General features: G+C 50.4%; 1 long non-coding RNA gene across 1 annotated transcript; it reads left to right on the forward strand.

The window, feature by feature from the left end:
- Positions 1-2,889: 2,889 nt before the first annotated feature.
- Positions 2,890-16,662, forward strand: LOC125753628 (uncharacterized). The gene is made up of 3 exons (XR_007405888.1): positions 2,890-11,483; positions 12,770-12,812; positions 16,468-16,662. It is a non-coding gene; the product is annotated as an uncharacterized LOC125753628 (long non-coding RNA).
- Positions 16,663-22,860: the final 6,198 nt, after the last annotated feature.

A 22,860-nucleotide genomic window follows, 5' to 3' on the forward strand; every position in this document is an offset into this window, starting at 1 on the left:
GTATGCAAAAAAAAAAAAAAAAATAAAAACAAACAAAAAAAACAAAACATGTATGCATATCTCAGAGACCACTAGGATGCTCTCTGTGCCTGCTGTCTCGGATACCTTCTTCATTCCTCGCATCCTGGCCACTCCCCACCCCCAGCTGCACACACACCACTCCTGCTCGGACGGAAGGGTGTTTTCACTTTCTGTCCCAAACCAGCTCAATTTGTGTGGCAGAGATGAGTGGTTTTCCTGCACTGTCCGGTTTTCATGTGTGGTAACAAAGCCCACAGTTTCAGCTGGACACTTAAATTCCCAGATTAGCCTCTGTACAGTGGCCATTTGCCATAATTCCTTTCTGAAATCCCATTAAAGTGACAGGGGAGTTTTACTTTTTAAAAAATGTACAAATCCACTAAGATGACTGAATAGCAACAACATTTAGGGATCAACCTCTCAAGAAAACGGAGGATGGTAACTGGTACAGAAACATCTGAGGTAACCACCTTGTAAGAAGTGAGAGTATCTGAGAATCTGATTTCACTGCAGAGCTCCCAAAGGCCCTGGAATCAGCAGCTCAGGTACCTTTGAAGTGGCTGTGGGTGAAAGTGGGAGGACTGGCCAAGAGCCAGGTTGAGACGTAGTCCTGACCCTGCTGCACACAGTTGGGCAGTGGTACTTGCCCCAACCCAGTGCAAGAGTGAAAGGAAGTGTGTCACATTCAGCCTTCCGTACATCAACTCTTCAGCCGGGTATCAGGGAAAGAAGCTTCTCAGGGAATCCCACCAGCCTAATGTATAGAACCAGATTAAAATGGAGTCCCTTAGGTCAGGGATGGAGTGGAGGCCATCCCTGCAGGCCTGTCAAGGAAACAACCTTACAGGAATTGAAGGCTCTTCCCAGAAGTCAGCAGAGGACGACACCAGCCAGCCCCCAAATGCTGGGTCTGTCACTCTGCCGTTGGACTTCTTGTTCCCTAGCCCAGCTACCCCGTCCACATAAGAAAGGACACCACTAGACAACCAATCAGCTGAGAAAACAAAGTGCCTTTCATATTTGTTCCATTAAGGCCTCTTAGCCTGTAAACAGCCAGGAACTCATTGCTTTTGTAGCTGTGGGCTACCTGGTTCGCAGGCCAACAGCCCTGCAATAGACTCTGTCTTAGTTTAGTATGCAGTTTGGATTTTGACAAAGGAAAGACCTAACGTACCAATACTGAAGGTGGCCAAACAAATGGTCACATGTCTTACAGTGGATTCCAACAGATGAAAATTCTGAGGACAAAGGGCAACGTTTCCAGAGGACAGCGTAGCACTAACCCAATGGAAGAAGACTTGCCAACACACATCACTGAAATTTCAGAACTGGAGAGGAGATCGTCTAACTTCTGGAGAGACTATAACAGGACATGTACAAAGTGTCAGGGGTCAGAACAGCTCTGGAGTCGTCAGATGCCACACTGGGCCACAGAGGAGTGCGGGCCTTCACCTGCATAATTCTGAAGGGAGTATTTTCAGCTAGGCTAAAAGTCAAGCTAAAGACTTGTAGTGTCTTTAAAAATTTATGTTCCATGTACCCTTGGAGGATGTACTCCTCCCCAAGAAAGAGGACAACATGGTGTCCAGCAAGAGGGCAGCCCACACCAGGAGGCCAGGCGGCGGCTTGCGCAGGAGGGCAGCACCAGGCCCACAAGGCACCCGGTCTAGGGACGTGGGGAAGCTCCAGGGAGGCCTCAGTGATTAGAATGCCTCCTGCCTCTGGACGGATTTGTCGAGGGCTGGGATTCCACTATTGACAGGTTCCTAGGAAAGCAGGGAGAAGAAAATGATGGGCAAGAAACAAGGTTGTCACAGTAACACGGGCTGAAACCCTTCCGCCAGGAACTGTCAAGGGGACAGGGTGGGGAGGCGTGTGGGTGACAGCCACGTGGTCCTTACCCTAGGGAGAGGTGGAGAGTTCAGTAGAGCCTGAAAGGAAGCCGGCCTGAAGGCATGACGTCAGGAAGGAACAGAATGAACCCAGAGAGTGGAAGGGGGAACGCAGGGAGAAATCCATTAGGAAACAAAAGCAAGAGGGCAGCAACAAGCCACGGGTTGCTGCTTCCTAAGTTAGTCTCTACCCTTCCGAAGAGGCACACAAATCACTATGAAGAAGGCCAGTGTTAGAGACCATGATGATCAACAAGTTTGTAATAGGAAATGTGAAAATCAAATTTCTAGGCAATTCTCAGAAAGTGCTCGGCCAGTAACCACACCCACTGCTGGGCACCAAGTGGCCCTGGAGCACCTGCTGCGTAAATGTCGGCGCGTCTCCTTTAAGAGGGAGCGAAGCCCCGCCTCCTGTGGAGCTGTCGTTTCCCGGGGCCCGTTTTGATGACGTCACGCGGTGCCGGGCCAATGGGAGCCCAGGAGGAGGGTGTCTGCGCGCGCGGACCAGCTGGGGGCGGGGCTCCTGGAGCCGAACTCTCGGGCGCGGCGCGGCGTCTCGCGGTCCTGGCCGGGGCGCGGGCGGCGGCGTTCCCGGGGCTGGGGGCGGGGAGGGGGGGCTCGGCCGGGCTCGCAGCCCGCGTCTTCTCGTGAGAGTGTCCCGGGTCGGGTCAGGGCCCCCGGGCACCGCCGTGCGCTGAGAGGCCGTCCGGCTGGGAGGCCTCCCCGGGCTGAGCACCCCCGGTCCGGCTGACACCCTCCCGGGCTGAGCACCCCCCTCCCGGGCTGAGCACCCCCCCGTCCGGCTGACACCGTCCCCATCCGAGCACCCCCCCCCCCCGGGCTGAGCACCCCCCGTCCGGCTGACACCCCCCTCCCGGGCTGAGCGCGCCCTCCCCGTCCAGCTGACACCCCCTCCCTCACTCCCTGCCCCCACCGCTGAGTACACCCCCGCCCAGCAGGTCCCTGTGCAGCCCCCCCGCCCCGCCCTGGGAGGTCCTGGGGCCCCAGGTCTGGCCGTGTTCGCCCAGGCAGTTCACACGGGAGAAGGGAGAACGGAGGAGAGGGGCCAGGGTGGGAAGGACGCTTTGGGGGAGGAGCCGGAGCGCGGTCCCTGCCACCGGGGTCGCGGGAGGAGGGGCCGGGGCTCGGGGCTGCTGGACGCGAGTCCTGTGGGAGCCTTGTTGGGTCTAGAAGGGTGTTAGGAGTGCAGCAGGTGTGGGAAGCCCTGCCCGAGCCTCGGATCTGTGCTGCCGAGAGCGCCGAGAGCGCTCCAGGCCCTCCAGGGGTGCGGCGTGCGGACGAGCAGGCGCACCTGCCTCCCAGCCCCGAGCACAGCCACGCGCGGGAAGACCTGGTGGCGCCCGAGGCTTCCGCGCCCGCACCGGCCACCTCGCCCAGACGGGCCTTCCCAGCACAGTCACGGTGAGAAAACCTCCAGGCCAGGGCCTCACCCGGTCCGGCATCACCCTGGAGAAAGGCCTCGAGTGTGCAGGGAGTGTGCAGGGAGTGTGCAGGGAGCGCGTGCTCCTTGTTCAGCCCCACAGGACACGCACCGGAGACGCTGAGAACAGCCCCTGCGAGGACGTGGTTAGCCGGAGCCAACACGCACCGGGGCATGGTCCGAGTGCCAGGTGTGTGGACGCGCCCAGGAGCTCCGCTGCAGTCCCTGCCCCGCCCAGCGCCCTGCAGTTACCTGTCCGCCCGTGTGGGGCCCTCTCGCCCAACGGCCAGCCCTGAGCCCGCTGGAGGCCTTCGTTCTCTTGACGGGTCACCTGTGGGTGACGCAGCTCTTGGCTAGGAGGACCTCAGCCGGGGGTGTCCGGGGGCTCAGTGGGGCCGGTTGACCTTTTCTCCGAGGTATTGTTGGCTTCCCATGACTCTTGTTGGACTTGTCCAGCTGCCAAGTCTGGCTTCAGAGGAACTGCCTCCCCCCCCCCCCCCCTTATCCTGCTAGGTCTGGAAATAGATGCCTTTTTGTTCAAGCCACCTTTATCTGGTGGTTTCTGCTTACTGTGCGGGGTGGGTTGAGAGCAGAATTGGGGTCAGAGATGAGAGCGGAATTGGGGTCAGAAATGAGCGGAATTGGGGTCAGAAATGAGAGCGGAATTGAGGCGATGGGTGGTGGTGGGAGAGTGATGAGGGGAAGAACTCGCAGTCTGCTTTTGGCTTGGTGGGATTTGCTGTCCAAGACCTTCAGGGAGTAATTGAAGGCTTCGAGCCTGACCGCCTCCTCCAGCCCCCGCCAGCGCATCTCCGGGCTGTGCAAGTCGGGTCTGTTGTGTCCAGGGGTGTCCCACACTTGCGAGCTTTCTTCCCGGGACCTCCCTAGGAGCCACGCCCCCGGAAGTCTAGAACCTTGTAGGCAGGTACCATGACCTATAAGACCTGCAGGGGCTCTGGAGGAGCCATGATTCGTGCAGAAACCCTGGTGTAGTAGTAGGGGGTGAGGGAGACTGTGGCAAAGTTAGGGGGGATGTGCCCCTTGTATTCACAAATGTCCTTGTAACTGTAGCTTTGCGAGATGACGGTGCGCAGAAATTCTCCGGATCTTCAGACCTGTATCTTCCCGCTAGCTATGCTCACAGTCGGTAAACACAGGTGTCCTCCACTTTTTGAAAGTTTGCATCACACCTCTTTGCTGTTACTAGAGACCTGCATTAGTACCCATTATTGCTAACAGAGAAATCTGAAGCGGATTTTCACTTTTATGTAAAGGGTGAACAGTGAAAATACAGTGTTCAGCATTCATTTTGCAGTGAGCCGTTACGGAGGGGTGCGTACCCTCAGCAGAGAGTGGCCCTGCGCGCTCCTTCCCCAAGAACCGTACTCGGCATCTCAGCGTCAAGCCACCAGAGCTCTGAACCGTGTCTGTGGACGTCTGTGTTTTGTCTCAATTTATTTCGTGCATCTGTTAGCAAGATGTGTCCTAAGGTAATCAGAAAAGCCTAAGAAAGGTGATTTTTTGGGTCTGGGAACCCTCAAAAGTTTTCCATATAAATTACTGGTAATTGCTTCTTCGCTTTATGCCATTTCGGTTTACCAAAGGTTCCATGGGAGCACTCTACTTTTGTGCGTGCGTGTTTAAAGGTTTTATTTATTTATGCAAGAGAGCACAACGGGGGGGAGGGGCAGAGGGAAAGGGAGACGCAGACTCCCTGCTGAGCAGCGGACCGGATGGGGGACTCCATCCCAGGATCCCAGGACTCCTGGATCAAGACCCGAGCCGAAGATAGACACTTAACCCCCTGAGCCACCCTGCTGCCCTGGGAATGCACTACTTTTGGAAAGCAGGGGAAACCTGTACTGGTTCTGTAGTGGTTGGGCCCTTCTCTAGGGCAGAGAAGTCCACTGAGTTGCCCACCTGCCGGAGTGCCAAGGAAATCTGCTGGGCAGCTGCTTGCAGGGAGGGGTGAGGTTGAACTTGCTGGGAAGCTAGCTGGAGCGGGCTGGACTCCCTGCGACCGAGGCGGAGCTGCCTGCTGGGTGCTGCTGCAACTTGCTGGAGGTGGGAGCTCCCCTGCTGTCCCACATCCCAGCCAAAGGCCAGGGGGGTAAGAAGCAAGTACTTTCCTCCACCCAGTGCCCCCTCTCGTGCCCTCTACTGACAAGCCTAGCTCGCCAGCTGGCAAGGAAGAAAGGTTCCAGCATCACAGCCGAGCAACGGAGAATGCGTTCGGGAGGGCTTAAAGGAGGGTTCAGCGAGTGCTGCAGCGTTCTTCTGCCTGGGACCCAGGCGCCCCTCCGGTCAAGGGGTCTGGGACTGTAATTGAGCTACCTTCTAGGGACTGGCTGAGAGGCAGGCACCACCGCGGTTGTGACCCAAGGCCGGTTTGGGGCTACAAGATCTAAAGTTTTTCCACCCAGTTTCATCATCAGTATTCACGTATTTCTAGGGGCACCGTGTTCCATTGACCACTGTCGCAGGCCCCTGTGGACCATGGTATTTTTTTTAAAGATTTTATTTGTTTATTCATGATAGACAGAGAGGCAGAGACACAGGCAGAGGAAGAAGCAGGCTCCACGCAGGGAGCCCGACGTGGGACTTGATCCCGGGTCTCCAGGATCACGCCCTGGGCCAAAGGCAGGCGCTAAACCGCTGAGCCACCCAGGGATCCCCTGGGCCATGGTATTTTGATTACCGGTACCTACGTGCTGTCCTTCGTGTCCCTGCCTGTGGCGGTTGGGTCCTGCCACCTGGTCGGGTCCTCTGCTCCTCCAGATCCATCATCCCCAGTGAGGGCAGCCCATCTGCCCATCTCATCCCCACCACTACAGCTACCTGCCATGGGGAGTAACCAGAGTCTTCCAAGGATGAGCGTGCTCCTCTCACTAATGTATTTCTTCGTGCCTTAGTGAAAATGTGCAGTTAGGAGATAAAGGTGCAGGTCGCGCATGATAAATCGAGCCCGACGTTCCTCTTACCTTGTTAAATGGAGGCCATTTTTGAGTTTAGGTTTCCATCAAGCAATCCCATATGCTGTTAGAGCCACCTCCCGCTGCCCAAGTGGGTACCTGAAACCTGGATTCTCTAGTAACTTTATCATCATCAGTAAATTTGGTCTGACCTGGTGTTATATTCCATCCACTTTGCTCTAACACCCTTAGAATCCACATATGTTCTCCATATTTCTACAGATAGGTATTAGCAAAGCCCTCCTGGTTTCCTAGGTGTGCAAGCTGTTCTGTCGAGGGCACAGTGTATACCCGTCCCTCTGACGCACCCTGCAGTGTGACCCTAGGTATGGGTCTGGTGGCAACAGAGGGTGTTGTGAACGAGTGTTCCCCTATCAAGGCACCCACCTACCCTTGGCACGGTCATCCCAGGACTTTCAAGCAAAGGAAGACTAATCTTCTAAGGCACCACGGGCCAACCTCATGGGCACAGAGTGACTCAAGGTTTAAGATGGTCAGTTATACCTGAGTCCGACCGCATGTCTCCACCCTGAGTTTCACGATCCTTTCCGGTCAGTGCCCTGGCTTTCCCTTGAGAAAGGTGAGGCTGTGAATCCAACTGTTGTTCTCAACAAATGCAGTTAATGTTTCCATGTGGCTTTTAGCAATAGCCCAGTGACTACGACAAGCAGGCTTCCGTGAGAGCGGTCCCTGAAGATCTCCGGTTCTCGCCATGACTACTCATTTTCTGTAAGCACTCTGGTGCACTGGAGAGGCTCCGTCCCACATCGGGGTTTCTGTGGCATCATTAGCACCATAAGAAGACGAGCTCAGCAGCTGCCGGGGCTCCAAGGCACTTGCTGCGGTCAGGATCACAATCAGCCCGAGGTGATAGCTCCATTAATTCTTAGGCCAGTGCACGGCATGGATTACTGGCTTCCCATTTCCCACTGGTAACGGGCTCATCAGGAGGCTGTTGAGTACGACAGGTGTCAGGTGAGGAGTACGAGTCACTTCCCAAATCCCACCTGTGCAAGCCTATCCCTTGTGATTACTCCTGGTACCGTGTGGTACCAGTCAGGGGCCAGGCCGGCAGAGAGGAACCATCCAGAATCCGAACAAAGCAGGTTGGATATAAAGAATATTAGCTATTTCCAGGGATTTAACTACTATGTGGAGATGAAAGAAGATTCTAAGGAATGCTCCGAGGGACAGTACCAAGGAAGGAACAAATCTGGGAGGAAGCAATCCCTCCCTAAGGGTGTGGAGATTGAGACCTTGTTGGAGATGGTGCCATTTCAGCTCAGCAGATGGCAGAGGAATTTGATGGGCTGATCCGGACTGGAGGCGGGCCGTGTTTGTTGGGGCAAGAACTATGAGCCAGCAGAAGGGAGAACCCTGCCACTGCCCACCCGCAGGTCCCAACCCCCCCACAGTGTGGGGTGTCCGCACAATTCTCCTGGAATGGAGGTGCTGTCAGACTTGCTGAGAAGCCTGCTGGGGCACGGCTGCCCTTGCTGGGGAGCTGCTGGGGAGCTGCTGGGGAGCCCTCCCCCCCACCGGGAAGCCCCCGCGTCACTGGGTGTGCAGCAGCCCACCGAGGGCCTGGGGAACAGGGAGGAGGGAAAGCAGGCGGGAACCAGGGAGGCAAACCTGCTGCTTCCCGACCCTCCTCCTCCCTCTCCCGACAGAGCCAGGGCCGCATCCCCTGGCCGGGCCGTGGAAAGCACGGGTACTGCTGAGCGGCAAGTTAGGGTACCTTGATGGACAAAGGCCAACCTATGTGGACGGAGAAAAGAAACAATGGCCCATCGCACTTAGGCATAGATGGGAAATCCTGAAGAAAACCCAGAAAACTTGCTTTAGCGATACATAAAATACGGCGCGTTAAGACCGTGGGGCTCATCGCAGCAGCAGGGGGCTGCACACCGGGCCGTGCTCCCCTTTCATGGGATGGGGCTGTTACAGGGACCCACGGCCAAGCCCAGGCCTGCCCTTTCCTGGGGGAGCGCCATCCCCGGCTGCCGTTCCTCGAGGTTCCGGACCCCTTGGGCTTGCTCCCTGGATGTGGGTGACCACAGGCTCTGCCGTGGGGCCAGCGGAGTACAAGGCGGCAGAGCTGGCGCGTGAAGAAGAGCTTCTTGCCGCTCAGAAACCTCCATCTCGGGGCGCCTGGCTGGCTCAGTGGGCTAAGCATCTGCCTTCCGCTCAGCTCATGACCCCGGGGTCCTGGGATCGAGCCCCCTGTTCTTGTGCTCCTCTCACTTGCTCATTCTCAGATAGATAAATAAATAACATCTTAAGAAAAAAAAAAGAAAAGAAAAACCTCTGTCTCGGGCTGTTAGGTGGCAAACTTCTAACTTTTTTGAGCTAGTACACATTCCGAGGGGAGTGTGTGTTTTGGCTTTTCCTTAATAATGTTTATGTTATAGAGCAAATTATATATTTTACTGTATTTCCAGATTAAGGGATAAAAGTTATATGATCATCTTAGTGGATGCAGAAAAAGATGTTTTTTAAAAAAAAAACCCTTGATAACTGGGAATGGAAGCAGGTATCTTTGTTCTGACACAGGTTACTTGTAAAAAAAAAAACCTACAGCAAGCATGCTAACGGTGAGACATTTAAAGCTTTGGTTTTGAGTTGGGGGCACTTGGCAATTAACAAAAATAAATAGGTGGTGTAAGAATCAGAATGGTGAAAACAAAACTTGTTATTTGACTATATATATAGATTATATATAATCTATATATATATAAAATCCTAAAGTATATACAGATAGATTATTAGAATAAGCAAGAAAGTCTACAAAGTCGCTGATAAAAATCAGTGTGGGACTGATGTGGGACATCAGTGTGGGACACCTGGTGGCTTAGTCAGTTGTGTTTGACGCTTGATTTTGGTTCAGGTCGTGATCTCAGGGTCGTGAGATCGAGCCCCACATTGGGCTCCATGGTTAGTGTGGAGCCTGCTTGAGATTGTCTCTCTCCCTCTACCCTTTCTACCCCGCCCCCCCAAAAATCAAGTCTTCTCATCCTCTACATCAAAGCCAGGAAATTAGAAATTAAAGATTTAAAAAGGTGTAGCTTACAGTGGCATGAAAAGCAAGTACCCAGGACTGTGCACGGCAGAAGGCGGGCAGGATATCTTTGAGAAACATCAAGATCCAAAGAGACTATATAAAAATGTCAAATTTCTCTACCTTGAGACTTAATGAAATTCCAATTAAAATGTTTACTGGTTTCCTTTTTGAATTTGGAAGGCAATCCTAGTAATTATAAGTAATGTAAAGGGATGAAGCTAGCCAACTGGCTCTGGAGAAACAGATGCTGGGAGTCTTGCTCCACCTGACTTGAGGACTTAGCTTATGGCAGTGGTACAGGTGGAGAGTGGTGTTATGTACAGGGACAGACGCGTGGACCAGTAAGACCAGTAGGCCAGCACACAGAGCCGAGAAATAGATCTGTGGGTCTGTTTGTGCCTGACTGATGATGCAACGGGCTTCAGTGAAAGGGTTCAGTGCGTGGCCGTGGATGTGGGGACGGACACCGGCTCTGACCCTCCTGGTTCCAGAGGAGGACTTGGGTGGCCAGTGGGGTCCCGTTCAGGCTGACTCTCAGCACGGATGCTGAGGCTCGGGGAGGTGAGGTGGGGCGGCCGGCCGCAGTCACTCCACCCACAGGGTGGGCCCGGGGCCCCCAGCCGGAGCTGCACCCCACGCCCCTGATCCAGCTTCACAGTGACTGTCAGGCCCCAGATGAGGCTGTTTTCTGGGGGAGTAGGTTAGAGTGGGGGCTGGTACTTCCTAGGGAAACCGGTGTCCTTCGACTGGAAGGAGCTTCCTGTTTCCTTTGTGGAGATCCCAGGCCTGGCTGATGGGAGGTGCTTCCTAAAGCTGCTGAGGGAAGGAATGAATGAATGGATGAACGAATGAAAGGTGTGGTCTGACGAAAACGAGCTCATTGTATGGCCTGAATTGGCCTGCAGAGGATGCCTTGCTGAGGACCAGAGGCTCCCCCAGGCTCCTCTCCCCAGGTGTGAGTCGGCGTGTCTGGGGCCCGGGAAGGGGCTTGGAGGACGTGTGGCTATGAGACCCCGCAGGGGCTCGCCTGCTGCTGCAGAAGGCCACGAGCCCCCTGTGCCGCGGGGGTTCCAGGGCCTGGCGCAGCGGGAGTTCTGAGACTGGCAAGCCCTACCTGACGCAGGTGTGTGTGCTACAACTACATTACGGCTCAGGAGCGGCGGGGTTGGGCGACTCGGGGACAGACCTTGAGCACTGCCAGGCCCAGCTCAGTCCTGCCCCCCGGCTCACGGCCGTCGGGAGACAAGGCGACCACCGCCTTATGCCCGGCACGTGCAGGGGCTCAGAGGGCATCAGGCAGGGAAGCGGCTGCCCTGCAGGCCTCGGGGCAGGTGGGCGGGCTCTGGGTCCCTTACATCACCCTCTGCAGCCCCTCGCCCTCCCCGGCCTCCCCGAGTCCACCTCTGGGTGCTCCTGCAGGGCGGGCACAGCGTCCTAGCTCCTGTCCTGCCTCCTGTCTGCTCTGCGGCCTGCCACCCTCTGCGCCCAGCGAGGAGGAGCTCCCCCGAGGGCAGCTCCACCCCCTCCTGCCCTGTAGACACCTCTAGCTCCTCAGTGGCCCACCAGCCCTCCCCCCACTTCTGGGGGAGCCACTTCCCCTCCCCTCCATGCCCTGCTCCTCCCCACAAGCTGTGCTGGGAATCCCCTCGGAGCTACTCCCACCCCCTTCTGCCGGGAAGCCTTCCCTTCCCTCCCTGCTAAGTGTCGTCCACGGTGCTCCCCGAGGCCTGTGCTCTCCCCACCCCAAGCATTTGTTGTAGGGCTGTGAGGGCAGGTTTGTGGTCCTCACACCGTGGGGGGTTGGACCCCACGGTGAATGCTTGTAGATGGAGCTGCTTGGGGGGATGTGCTCAGGGGGACCGCCTTATAGACAACCCCCCCCCCCCGCAGTGTTTGCCTGACAGTAACTTAAAGACTTTCATTTCTTCTCGAAGGTCCCTAGGACCAGATAATCCTTACCCTGATTAATTAAAGCTTTAAAGAAACCAGGACTTCCTGATGTATGGAAATGGGACATTTCTGAACAAGAACCTTTCTTATCGTCCAAGACTGATGGTGCTGAGATGACAGTCCCTTGCTTCTTGCTGTGAGAGAGGGTAAGGTTCTAGAAGGGTTTCTACTCAGGAGAGCACCCATTCCGTAGACTCCGATGGTTGAAATCCTGTAGGGTTGCCAGACTGAGTACAGGAAGCCCAGTTAAATTTGAATTTCAGGTAAACCCCAAATAATTTTTTTAGTATCACTATTTCGCATATAATATTAACATTTAACTGGACAGCCTGGATTTTTATCTGCTAAATTGGGCATTTCTATTTGGAATAAGCTTGGGAATAAAAATAAAGATTTTATGAATATGTAATTCTGCCAGTGGGAAATCTGTCTTATGCATAAGGATGGTGAATATTTTGAAGAGCAAACAAAGTAATCAGACCTTGTTTTGTATTTGTGAAATCTGAATGAAACTCTTCCAAATTAGCTTTAAAATACATCTGAAAAGCATCAGTGACTTCCTAGGTGCCTACCATCTATGCATCTGGTGATGCTGTTATAAATGTCTGAAAAATATGAATGTTTAGCAAAACATTTCCATAAAGCCCAGTTTATTGTATTTACCCGTGTGTGTGTGTGTGTGTGTGTATTTTTTCTTTTTTTTTACTTTTTCTGTCATTATGTTTTCCTTCCTGATGTTCTAAGAGCCTTTGTTTCTCATTTCCTTTCTACTTCAAGAGCTTCCTTTAGCCATTCTTCACACCTGGTCTGCTGGTGACAGACTCTCTGAGTTGTCCTTCATGTGAGGATGTCTGGGTAGCCCCCCCCCCCCATTAAGTTTTGAAGATATTGAAAGATTTGAAGATGGTTCTTTTCTTTCAGTGCTTGCCATATATGGAGCCACTTCATTCTTATCTCCATGGTTTTTTGGTGACAAATCATGTCATTTCAATTGTTTTTCATCTATAGGTAAGATGTTTCTGGGGGCGCCTGGCTGGCTCACTTGCTAGGGTGTGCAACTCTTGATCTTGGTGTCATGAGTTTGCACCCATGTTGAGTGTAGAGATTGCTTAAATAAATAAACTAAAAAAACAAGGTGTTTCTGTCTTGCTGCTTTCAAGGTGTTTTCTTTGTCCTTAGCTTTGAGAAGTCTCATGATGTGTCTTGATGCAGATTTTTGGGTTCATCCTTTGTGGTGTTTGCTTAGCTTCTTGAATCTGTAGGCGTGTGTGTGTGTGTGTGTGTGTGTCCCTCCCTCTTCCCAGGACTTGGATGACATGAATGTTGCATCTTTCATTATCATCCCACATGTCCCTGAGACTGTTAATTTTTGTTGCTAGTCTATTTTTCCTCTGATGTTCAGGTTGGAGATTTCTACTGTTCTCTCTTCCAGTTCACCAGTTCTCCCCTTTCCTGTTCTGCTGTGGAGCCACCCGGTGAGTTTTTAAAATGCTTTGGTTATGGTATTTTTCAGTTATTAAATATCTATTACTTTGTTCATATCTTCTGTTTCTTTGTTGAGGCTTCTGTTTTTTTTTTTTTTTCATTTATTTCAAGTGAGTTCATAGTTCCTTACTGAAGCATAAAGTATGATGGCTGCTTCAAAACCCTTGTCTGATAATTCCAGCACATATGTCATCTTGCTTGACTGTTTTTTTCTCCTATAAGTTGAGGTTTTTCTGTTTCTTGGTATGATAAGTGATTTTTGGTTGTATCTTGAACATTTTGGGTATTTGGGATTTTATTTAAATCTGTCTTCGCAGGCAACTTCTGAGGTTCCCTCGTCACTGAGGGAATGGGGTGTGGCCTTGTTACTGTCAGGTGGATGGAAGTCTAGGTCCCCTTCTTGGCCTCTGGTGACACTCTAGAGGATGGAGAGGATACCTTCTCAGAAGCCTTAGGGGTATGGGGTGGCAGGGTGGTCACCTCATTAACACTGGGGTAAAGTCCTGACTCCCTACCAGGCTTCCTCTGACACCACCATGGTGTGTGTGTGTGTGTGTGTGTGTGTGTGTGTGTGTGCACGTGTGCTGATCTCCTTTGGACTAAGTTTATATCTTAGCATATCAGCCATCTCAGGGGAGGCCCTAAACCCAGGCCTACCTTGTCATTGATACTTAGAAGGACCTTAGATTTCAAGCATTATCTTAATCTTTATAGAAAACAGGATGAAAACTAAAAGCAATAGGTTCACAGAGCCAGGATGGGCAAGCAGAAGGCCCCTGGGGGCTGTTTGAGTCCTATAGGGTCTTCCTGCTGAAGGAGACAAGTGTACCTGCTCTAATGTGAGTCTTCCTGTGGACAGAGGACTACTAGGAGGGTTTGGAGGCTCTGGGTCCAATGTCACCTGGGTCTCTAGCCTTGGGCAAGATATCTATGCCTGGGTCCCATTTCCTTATTAAATCAAGAGGAGGAACTGACAGTCTCTGGTGAGTAACTAAGCATCTTTGGCATTCCCCATCCTTGTCTGTAGTGGCAAAAACAAAATTAAGGAAGCCTCAGAAAAGTGCAGAAATTGGATTTACCTGGTGATTAAGCACAGGGAATTTATGTGGGAGTTTGAATCCAGTGTAATGAACAGGGGAACAGAATGACACCTTGGCCATCAGCACATCATAATGTCATCATCAATGCCTGGTCTTGACTCTAGAAATAATAAACATTTCCCCCCTCATCCCCAAACCCTTAAAATCTAAATCAACTTTATAAGTCATCCAGTTCTGACACTGGCCTTTCGTGGGTGATTTTGGGACAGGGACCCTGGGGAGGGCTCACAGCTCATTCTCTGGGCTGGGTCCTGACCTTGTCCTGGACAGGCCCAGGGAAGGGACTGTGTTCCTGAGGCATTTCCACACCCAGGGCTGGTGCCAGGTGTTCCAGGCCACTCAGGGACCCTGCACTGTCTTCTAATATCATACAAGTCCAGGACAGAATGTGCTGGTAACTAATAGAACAACAAGGTGCAAATTGGTATTTGGACAGAGAAGGATTTTCAGGTGCTTTGGGGAGAGGAGTCTTCGAGTCCTTTCACCTAATTAAGAAAGTTTGAAAAAGTTAAAAAAAAAAAAAAGGCCATCAGTGGGCAGCATGAACTGGCTGTCTAATGAAAGAGACAGTGATGAGAAAGGCCCTGGTCACTTCCCTGTCCTGGGTGTGACACGTCTGGACGCATCGTCTCCATTGGAGCAAGAATTGGCTCAGCACCCCCGAGCTTCCAGTGCGCCTGTGCTGTCAGCCTGGCGGAACTGGTCCAGTTGGGGCACGCGTGCTCACAATCCTGCATTCGGTTCAGCAGATGCTTGGGCCCCGTGCAGCGCTAAGGAAGGGACAGCTGCCAGAGCCCCAGGGACTTGGGCCCTCAGGGCTTTCAGGGTGGAGGCGCTCTGAGCAGCACGATGCAAACTTACTTCTAGCGAGAAAGGGCAGTTTGTCAGCAATCCCCCTTGTGGGAGTGGATCGGAGCCTCCCCGGGGGGGGAGGGGGGGTTCCTATCCGCCCTGCAGGGGAGGGGCTGAGCGGATTGCCCCCCATGTGCAAGAGCCTCGGAGAATGGCAACTTTAGCCGCACCGCCCACTCCATTCAGTACAGACCTCAGCCGGGGCTCCAGCGAGTGAAAGGTGGCCCTCATCCTGAGTTTTATTGTTCATGTGTTGGTCCTTTATTGTGTAACTTGGCCTGATGTAGGGCTGAGAAAATGCATTGTCTTATTTCACCCTTGACATTTTTATTGCAGGGAATTTTCAAATATGTGGGAAAGACTGTTCAGGCTGCTTCCTTGGGAACTATTTAAAGAGAGACAGGTTAGCTACTGAATGCAGGGAGAGAGGAAAAAAACGAGGGAGAAGAGAGAAAGAAAGTGCGGGAGGAGAGGGGTTTGCAAGTACGGAACCCCTGGTCACAGCATTTTACTTCTCTGCTTGTTCTGAGTATCATAATTTTCTAAGCGAGATGTACTTTCCCGATAGTTTTTCCCCCCTCCTTTCCGTTAATCAGATGCGAACTGAGCCTCCCATTCCTTCAGTGTCCCCAGCTCTGTGACCTTGGCCATGTCTCTTCACTCTGCTGGGCCCGTGTCTCTTCATGTTTAAGGGGAGACCGAGAACGTCCTGCACTGCTTAGGGTTATTTCAAGGGTCAGATGAACCCAAGCAGGGGATGCTGAGGAAGGAAGTACTGTTTAATGGGGCACGTATTAAAGTGGGAGGTGGGTGGGGAGGACTCCCAAGGGGAAGCCACACCTAGCCAAAATCGGAGAGTTTGCTAGGAGAAGGGGCAGGTTTGAGGGTGGGGGAAGAGGGGGGGATCTTGTGCAGAGCCCCATGGTGGAGGGTGCCCACTACCCCAGGGGCTGAGAGGAGGCAGGAGGGAGAGAGGAGCAAGGGAACTGCAGAGACCAGCAGGTGGAGACTATGGAGTGTCCACTGGGCCAGGTGAGCACCCTGATCCTCATCCCATGAGCCTCTGGAAGTCACCTAATGGTTTTAGGGAAAGTCACATCGGGACTTGAATTTTGACAAGAGTTGTACTGGCCACAAGAGCCAGCCTTGACGTCTAGGCGGAGGGGAGGCAACGACTTGGCTATTTCCTGAGGCCCGTGTGGATTCTGCAGCTTGGATTGTGGCGGTGGTTGGCACGGCGGGAGGGGACTGGAGAAGAGTGGGCTGATGTTAGATAATTAGATAATTGCTTAGGGAGTCAGGTCTTCTGGTCTTGGTGACTGATCACCCGATGTGGTAAGGAGGAGGGAGGTATGGAGGACTGTGCCTCGATTTCTACCTCATGCAACTGGATGGAATATTTTCATTCACTGGTGTGGAAGCTACTGGATCAGGTTTGGACTTGGAAATGTTCGGTTTGAGGTATCTTTGAGACACCTTAGTGAAAAATGTGGAACAGGCATCGTTGGATGTATAATTTTGAGTTCAGGGTTGAGATCTGGCCCCATTTTTTTTACCTTTGCCTGTGTCTACACTGACCACCATGTGGCTTTTCATTGAGAGTGAGAGTAAACGTCCCAGACCCTTGACTGGAGGCTCCATTCTCTTCCACAAAACTTCACCCAACTCTTCTCAACCCCTCAGTTCCTCCTAGCTGTGTCCACCAGATCCTTTCCTTCCTGTGCGTGGTTCAGACTCCTCCAAGTGTGCTGCCCTCACAAGGAGGCTCTTCAAAGGTCTGTAAGTACGATCGTCAAGTGTTGTCCCTCTCCATCTTCAGATCTAAGCTATCGGCTCCCTACACCTAACGCACAGCGGGGGGACAGGCACCGCATAGCCACTTCGATATTCCGCTCTAATGAGGGGGACCTGGGAGGCCCAAAGGAGTCACTGATCCAGAGCAATTCTGTCATCGTACCGGGCAAATGGTGGAGGCTCCTTGATTAGGTCTCAGGGCCCAGAGATGATTCTTCAGAGCGCTTGGCTCTGTCCTTTGGCTTCTTGGCTCTATCCTCTGAGTCTTCCTTCCTTTTTCTGTGAAAGATGGTGCATTTTTGCATTGGGGCAGTTTTCAGAGCCTTATTTCTGTCAGTGGAATTTGGGGATCAAATCAGTTCCTTTTTTTTTTTTTTTTTAAAGATTTTATTTATTTATTTATAAGAGAGAGAAAGAGAGGGATCCCTGGGTGGCGCAGCGGTTTGGCGCCTGCCTTTGGCCCAGGGCGCGATCCTGGAGACCCGGGATCGAATCCCGCATCGGGCTCCCGGTGCATGGAGCCTGCTTCTCCCTCTGCCTGTGTCTCTGCGCCTCTCTCTCTCTCTGTGACTATCATAAATAAATAAAAATTAAAAAAAAATTAAAAAAGAGAGAAAGAGAGAGAGAGAGAGAGAGAGAGAGAGAGAGAGAGAGAGAGAGAGAAGCAGGCTCCGTACAGGGAGCCCAGTACAGGACTTGATCCCAGGTCTCCAGGATCAGGCCCTGGGGCTGAAGGGTGCACTAAACCGCTGAGCCACCCGGGCTGCCCCAAATTGGTTCCTTTAATTTGGTTCTGCTTCTACCCCTTTCAGTCTAAGCTGGCACTGTCTTTGCTGATGTGATTCCAACTACAGTGTTGCGGCTCACATGTCAATCTCACTGGGGGTTCCCTTCATTAGACACCTACATTCACAAGTCTCTTCTAGATAAGCCTTTTCACTTTGTTTCTTCCTTCTTTGAGTTGAATTTGTTGTTATTTTTTAATTTCTTGAAATGGAGACTTTGATGATTGATTTTTAACCTTTTTTCCCCCTCATTTATGTGCACTTAAACCGATACAGTTTCCCTCTAAGCATCCCTTTGACTTTAATCTGTTAAAGTTTTTCTTTTTGAAGATTTTATTTATTTATATGAGAGAGAGAGAGAGACAGACAGACAGAGACAGAGACAGAGAGAACACAAGCAGGGAGAAGGGGTAGAGGGAGAGAGAGAGGAAAGAAGCAGACTCCCTGCTGAATAGGGGCCAGACACAGGGCTTGATCCCAGAACCCTGAGATCATGACCTAGCTGAAGGCAGACACTTAACTGACTGAGCCACCCACGTGCCCTAATCTCTTAAGTTTTGGTATGTTCTACTTTCATTTTCATTTACTTCAAATTCACTGATTTACATTATTTTTTAAACTCACAGGTTATTTAAAAGCAATTTTAAATTTTCTTCACAATTGTAGGTTAATTCCAATAATCAGAAAACAGAGAATGCAGTGTGTTTATTTAAAATTGTCGAGATTTCAATATGTTGCTCAAGTCTTCTATATATTTACTGATATAATTGTCTGCTTATTTTATGCATTTTGGATAGATGTTTGTTAAAGTATTTCATTTTGATTGTGGATTCATCTATTTTCCTTCTATTTTTATAATTATTTGCTATATATATTTAAAGATTTATTTATTTATTTTTAGAAAGAGAGAGGGGCCAAGGGAGAGAGAAAGAAGCAAACTCCCTGCTGAGCATGGGGCCCAACTTGGGACTGGATCTCATAACCCTGAGATCATGACTTGAGCTGAAACCAAGAGTCAGATGCTTAACTGACTGAGCCACCCAGGGACCCCAATTTGCTTTATATATTTTAAGCATATATTATTAGGTGCATACAAATTTGGAATTGTCAATACTTCTTGACCTTTTTATGAAAGATTCCTCTTTATGCTTCTTGCTTTTGAGTTTAATTTGATATTAGTAAACTTCACCGGCTTTCCTTTGGTTAGTGTTTGCATAGTAGATCTTTTTGAATGCTCCTTTTACTTTCCCATTCTCTGTATCCTTATATTTAAGATGTATATCTTGTAAGTGTCAAGCTTCATTTAATTGAACTTTGTATTTTTATCCAATCTGAGTTGATCTTTTAATTGCTGTATTTAACAAAATTACATTTATTATAATTGCGATATATTTGGGCTCAAATCTACCTACCACCTTGTAATTTTTTTCTTTGTTCACATGTCAAATGTTCCTTGTCCCAAATTTCTCTTAAAATGATTTTCTGTATTTTCATCTGTAGTTTTCTTTCTGTATTTCATTTTCTACTGACTTATCTTCCATTTCTTTATTTCTCTCTCCACTGGTGTATAATCTGCTTTTAAAGTAATATATGGAGTACTATTTTTAAAATATTATTTCCCTCTTTTATCAATGAGGTATAATTTAGGGGCACCTGGGTGGCTCAGTTGGTTAGGTAGCTGTCTTTGGCTCAGGTCATGATCCCGGGGCCCTGGGAACAAGCCCCTCGTTGGGCTCTCTGCTCAGCTCTCTCCCTCTGCCTGCCACTGCTCCCCCTGCTTGTGCACTCTCTCTCTGTCAAATAAATAAAATCTTCAATGAGGTATTACTTATATATGATAAAGTGCACAAATCCTGTGTTTAGCCTGATAAATTGTTACATACACATGCACACACATGCACATCTTTGTCTATCTCAATCTCTATATCATCTTTGCTTATATTCATATCAAATAATCAACTGTATCAGGATATTTTATGTTCTTAGCATCCCAGAGTCTCCCTTATGTCCGTCACATATGATATTTCCTCAGAGATAACCTTTTTTTTTTAACCTCTATCACCATGGATCAGTTTTGTCTGTTTTTGAATTGTCTATAAATGAATTCTTTAGTATATATTCTGTTATATCTGTGTTGTTTACTCAACATTATGTCTTAATTCATCCATGTTTTGTGTAGCAGTAGTTTTTATTGTTATGTAGAAATCCACTATACAAATATGCTACATTTTATTTATTTATTCTCATTTTTTTTAAGGTGGGAGAAATTTTTTTTTTTATGATAGTCACACGCAGAGAGAGAGAGAGGCAGAGACATAGGCAGAGGGAGAAGCAGGCTCCATGCACTGGGAGCCTGATGTGGGACTCGATCCCGGGTCTCCAGGATCGTGCCCTGGGCCAAAGGCAAGCGCCAAACCACTGCGCCACCCAGGGATCCCTGGGAGAAATTTTTTAAAAAGATTTTTATCTATTTATTCATGAGAAACACACACACACACACACACACACACACACACGGAGAGAGAGGCAGAGACAGAGGGAGAAGTAGGCTCCTTGTGGGGAGCTCGATGCGGGACTTGATCCCAGGACCCTAGGATCAGGACCTGAGCCAAGGGCAGATGCTCAAACACTGAGCCACCCAGGTAACCTGGTTTATTGTACTGTTACTGGACATTTGATTTATTTCTACGCCATTATTCTCTTGTGACTTTTTCCCTTGATCTTGTGTCCATTGTGTCTGGTAATTTTTGATTGAATGTTGGGCATTGTATCATAAATTGATGCAGTTCTGAATGATGTTATCTTCCTCTAGAGAGGTTTCACTTTTGCTTATGCTAGGCAGTTAGATTAGGAGCAGACTGATTTAATTTAATCAGGTAGTGAACTGATTTGAGGTGGTTTAAAGTCTTGTAAGGCCAAGTCAATGTCTGGATTATCTTTTTCACAGGTATGCTCCTTGATGCAGCCTGAACTCCAGTTACTCCACAGCCTAGTGACAGTGCCTGAAGCTCTGCTTGGCTTCTCAGACTCTTGGCTTTTATTCTCTCCATGGCCTTTCAGCCCATGGGCTGCTGTCAGCACATAAGCAATCACTTTGAAGAGATAAGTGATGAAGAGTGTCGGGGTCACTTCTGTGCATTCTTCTTGTCTCTCAAGGTCCTCATGCTTTGGCTAAATCAGTACCTTGAACCACAGTGGTTGTTGTTTTTTCCTCTCAGACCTATGAGATTGATGAGAATCTGCTTCTCCCACTCACAGCCACTTTCTGCTTGGCTTCCAATCCTTTCAAATCCATGCTGCTTAGGAATTTCCAAGTACCTGGATGGTGGGAGCAGCACTCAATGTCAGACTCACATCAGTCAGTTTTCTTTTCCCTGGGATTGTTGTGTTTCATCCAGCTTTTCTTATTATTTCTGGCACAGAGTTTGGTCTGATACAAGCTACTCTGTCATGCTAGAGCAGATTGGTGGAATAATTCCAGGCACCTTGTTTCAGCAGCAGTTTGCATTCTATCAGATGATTCTTAAATTTGATTTTCCTAATTGTCCAATGAAATAGTTAGCTAGTTATTGTCCCTACTTTACATGTGGGGGATGCTGAGGCTCATAGGACTAAAGTGGTTGAGGGGGTTTCTATCGTTGATATGTGGTGGGGTCATCTGAAACCCTTACTCAACACTGAGGCCCACTTGCACTGTACCTGACACCATTTAAGAGAACCCAAACTATGTGCAAGGAACAGGAAACAGCAGTAATCGAAGAAGGGGAACCTGGTGGGTGGTGGTTCAGTCACTGAGTTAAAAGGAAGGTACTCAGTGAAACATGAGTGAAATTCTCTATAAACAAATGCCATGTGGATGCAATTATTTTCACTCTAAGCGACTGGGAAGTCCCAGCAGCAAATAAACCTGCTCCATGTGCAGTGAATGCGGCCATCACCACCTCCTTTGAGCAGAGGTGCTGAGAAGCGGAGCTGGAGACACCAGCCCTGGTGGAACTGAGGTTCGGGGACTGTGGGGTGCCCTCTGCTGGTTGGCTGCTTCATGATCGCCTCTTCAAATGTGAAGGGTGGCATTGAAGGGCGGATCATAAGCTTTTCTCGACTGGTGTTGGTGGTTGGCACAGTGATTTCATGGGCAGAGTACCATTGATCCATCTTTCCTGAGAGAAGTACCAACCCACAGGTGAGGAAGTAGAGGCTCTTCAAGGGTGTGGCACCCCTGAGGCACAGAGCCTGGTCTGAGCCACAGTGATTATCCTCTCGGGAAAGGCAGCAAAGGGGAAGGACCCCCTTTATTGTTTTTGTACATCTGTGAGGGAAAGTAAGCCCCCTCAGGTGGCTTCCTGGGAGTCTTCTGAGTTCTGCATATTCCATGGTGGCATGAAGAACAGTCTGGAGGATCTGGGGGAGGCTGATAGGGACCTGGCCTCCAGGGAGTGTTTGAAGGAAGCACAAGAGAATGGGTAGACAGCTCATATCTGGTAAGAGATGTGATAGAAGCCATGCTCGTCTGATCATCTCGCACATTTGCTGCACTGGTGCCTTTGCCGAATATGAGGTCATCATCTCAGGACAGGTGGTGTTAGGTCCCCTAGTCACCACACGTCACCTGGAGTCCCCTTTGCTCTGGGCCTCTGTGAGCCTGTGTGTGGTCTCCTGGGAACCCCTCCCTCAGCCCCCTCAGCACATGGTATCAAGGTCACCGGGAATCCCGTGAGGGTTGACTGGGGTGCCACTTTCCTCTCAGACACTCACTCTCCACATCTCTCACATGAGCACTCTGGTCCCCTACAGGGAGCCAGGAAGCTCCAAGTGTTTATGGCAGGTGCAGATCCAGGGGCCACACTTCTGTGGCCTCACTGACTGTTCCTGGAGCCCCCTCAAGCCATTCACACTTCCTGCCTCATGCCTCGGGTTCCCGGGTGAGGATGTGCCGTGTTCGACATTCTTGCAGCACCACTCAAGTGTCCTTTCTCCTTGGTGCTTGATGTCCTTCCAAAGAGAAGCGTTGGCACTAATATCTATTTCCTCAAATTACATCTCCTTATGGACTGAGTCGTGTTTCTCAAAATCCATATGTTGAAGCCCTAAACCCCAATGTGACTGCAGTTGGAGTTAGTGCTTCTAAGGAGGTCACTGAGGCTAAAGGAGGTCATCAGGTGGCGCCCTGATCTAGTAGCACTGATGTCCTTGTAAGAGGAAGAGGCGCAGTAGAAAGGCCCTGTGAGCACACAGCAAGAAGGTGGCTGTCGACAAGCCAGGAGGAGACCCAACTAACCCTAAAGGCCCTGGACCTTGGACTTCTGGTCGCTAGGACTATGAGCAAATACATTTCTGTGGATGAAGCCCCCAACTCTGTGGTCCTTTGTTAGAGCAGCCTGAGCTGACTAATACCACCACCGCTTACTACTGCCCACAGACTGAAAACTGGCATTTCTCCCACCTCCCTGCCCCACTGGGGACACTTCCCTGGTTTCTCCAAAATATTTTTTATCTAGTGAAGTGCA

This window comes from Canis lupus, chromosome 25, assembly GCF_003254725.2.
Source record: "Canis lupus dingo isolate Sandy chromosome 25, ASM325472v2, whole genome shotgun sequence".
Lineage (NCBI taxonomy): Eukaryota > Metazoa > Chordata > Mammalia > Carnivora > Canidae > Canis > Canis lupus.